Consider the following 3,505-nt stretch of genomic DNA (forward strand, 5'->3'; position numbering starts at 1 on the left):
GCTCGGATCATTGTTCGGAAATTGAAAAATGTCGCCATAGACCAGAAGCTGACCTGGTGTATTCAATAAATTCACACCAAAGCAACTCGGAAAATAACGACAAAATGTTCCATTCTGCTGTAGGAGGCCACCCATGCTGTCCAAACCCGTCTATTATCCTCAGCTTCTTGGTGCAGATAATTAACAATGCCTTCGATAATTATGTGTATACAGTCAGCTTTGCAGCGGGGACCATCGCAAACTTAAGATTTGATGGGCTGCGAGTAAAAGATAATATAAACTAATTAAATTAGTCAATTACATTGATGAAATTTAGTTCAAAATCATTTACGTTCTAAGCTTACCTAACTCAAAAGATAGAAATATCACTAAAATATTTACGCCAATCCTTAAGAGAACATGAAGAGGGGGAGGAGAGATGAGAAAACAACGTCGAGCAAAAAAGGCAAATCGTTAACCAAGACAGGGACTACGAAAACAAACAACAACAACGGCAAGAAATTACACTGTAATATGTCACAATGGAGCTGCAAAGGTCCTCCTGAAAGGTGAGGACACAGTACAAAGCAAGTCTCTAGTGCATATATATATATATATACATATATATATATATATATATATATATATATATATATATATATATATATATATATATATATATATATATATATATATATATATATATATATATATATATATATATATATATATACGTAATCTGATCATTAAGTATACGGATTGTTGACATAGTAACGAAGCTATATCACGTAGAGTAACGCTAGTTGAAACAGAATGGTCTGGTGCTCTGCTATGCACGAGCACTAAATTTTAATGTTCTAGCTCATTTCCGCAAGTTACAGCAGTGCTTGGAATGAAAGTGTGTAACGTGTGATCTTCGCAATGATGATGACAGAGAAAGTTGAGCAGAGATTCTGCATCAAATTTTGCCAAATTCTTGACGATACTTGCTCAGAGACCTACGCGAAGTTTTCAAAAAGGTTTCACCCTGTCTCAACACAATCAAGGAGATCTTGGGCAATTGAAACCCAAATATCTTCTTGGTCAGCTGAAAGCAGTTTTGACACAAACGTGGGACGAGCCGTTTTAACGATGCGTCCTGCCCGAAGCTCGTCGAAACGCCGGTGTTAAAACGTGGGTAGCTGATGAAGTAGAATGTTCTCTATGTGGCTCGTGTGTTCTCGTCTACGTTTGTTTGCAATGTCCTGTACCCAGATATGCACCTATACATACAGGTGGATGTCGGTATGCACATACCTGTACGTATATATGCATATACTCATTTACTATTTGTTTTTACATGATTGAACGCAGCGTCTCACAAAAATTGTAAGTAGTTTTCGTAAACTTATCCTCCAACGCTACTCTATCTCTTTCTCTTTCCTTTCTCCTTCCCCCCCCTCGTTCTTCCTCTGTACTACTACGTATCTCGCCTTACCCCTCTTGTTCTTCATCTGTTACTACTACGTATCTCCTTTTCCCCCTCGTATTTCCTCTCTTTCTCCTTTCCTCTCGTTGCTCACCTATTCTTCTACTTCCTCCCTCTGTTTCTCCCTCTACCACTCTCTCTCTTCCCTTTACGCCGGCATGGTCACATGCTTCCGGTCAATAATCCATTCCTTCCTTGGCTTTCGCCAAGCAACGCACGCCACCACTTTGTCTCTCTCGGTTCCGTGCCTCATCGCGTTCATACACACATAATTTTTCTCGTCTGGCCGTAAAGCCTTTTCTGTTTGTTTTCCTGTCTTGTTTTTTGTCCGCCACTACATTCCTCCATGGCTAGATTTAATTTGCGTATACAAATTTAATCTGCGATCCATGGGACGAGCCGTTTTAACGATGCGTCCTGCCCGAAGCTCGTCGAAACGCCGGTGTTAAAACGTGGGTAGCTGATGAAGTAGAATATTCTCTATGTGGCTCGTGTGTTCTCGTCTACGTTTGTTTGCAATGTCCTGTACCCAGATATGCACCTATACATACAGGTGGATGTCGGTATGCACATACCTGTACGTATATATGCATATACTCATTTACTATTTGTTTATATATATATATATATATATATATATATATACATGTGAGAATTCAGGAAAAAGCTACACACGAAGAAGATAGGTGGTGTAAACAACAAATGGATGTGTAAGTATAACGCTCGGGAATAGAGAAAGTCTCATACATACATACATACTTATATATACATACATACATACATATATATATATATATATATATATATATATATATATATATATATATATATATATATATATATATATATATATATATATATATATATATATATATATATATATATATTTATGTGTGTGTGTGTGTGTGTGTGTGTGTTTGTATGTATATATATATATATATATATATATATATATATATATATATATATATATATATATATATATATATACATATAAATTACTCACTGTGCGTTGAAGCTCAATTTGGAAGTTTGCATAAAAGAAAATGAAAACGCAGGAGCCCATCCCAAAATTGAAGTATTTTCAAAAATCAAACATCCTCATCTATTATTGAGCAATGACAGTTTACTCAAAATAACAGCCCTCAGCGATTACTACGGTTTTAATTCAGCTCCAGTACATGGCACTTGCGTTTCTTACTGAGTTCCAGGAAAGTTCTTCGATTATATCCTTGAACTTGGCCAACAGCTCGGCCTACATGCCTTTGGCATAGCAGTTGGTGTCTTTCTCACTCGTGTGTCGCACTTAGTAATTCATAGGATTACAATGTTTGGTAGCAATTCGTAGAAATTCCCCTGACAACAACTTTTGAATCTTTCCGGAGGTATGGCAAGGAACCGAATCCTGATGCCACACCTATGTGGCCTTCCAGCGGTAATCATCTCCAGCCAGGAATTGACCAGTCTCAAGCAGCTTCATATAGGCCTCCGAATAGAGTCTAACGCCTTGTTTAAAGATGCGGGAATTAAGTCTAGCAAGTGGACGCAATCAGAACGCCTGCTGTGTCCCTTCCTGCAAGCTACGGCTTCCTAATCTCCTTTGCAGCTGTCCACGTCAGGTCCTACAGGATTTGCAATGTTTACAGAGCACTGACCATCAGAAAAAATATCGGATCATCATAATGAATGTAACACTCTTTCAATATTCGGATGGTATGAAGACCACTATGTCAGCTAACATTTTCTCAAATACAGCTTTAAATGTTCTGCCCGCCAACGCCGTTGAATGTTCACCAATGCATCTGTCTGTTTCTGAAAAGACGAGACAATGAAAATATACATCCTGACATATATAAACGTAAATATACACATACACACATATATATGTAGGTGGGCCTGTAAGCGTATTTATATATGCAATATACAAACTATATATACGTGTATATATAAATATATATAATATATACATATACGTGTATATATAAATATATATAATATATACATATATATGTATGTATATATCTATATATATGTATATGTGTATATATATATATATAT

The sequence above is a fragment of the Octopus bimaculoides genome, chromosome 8 (assembly GCF_046866305.1).
Source record: "Octopus bimaculoides isolate indiv1 chromosome 8, ASM4686630v1, whole genome shotgun sequence".
Classification (NCBI taxonomy): domain Eukaryota; kingdom Metazoa; phylum Mollusca; class Cephalopoda; order Octopoda; family Octopodidae; genus Octopus; species Octopus bimaculoides.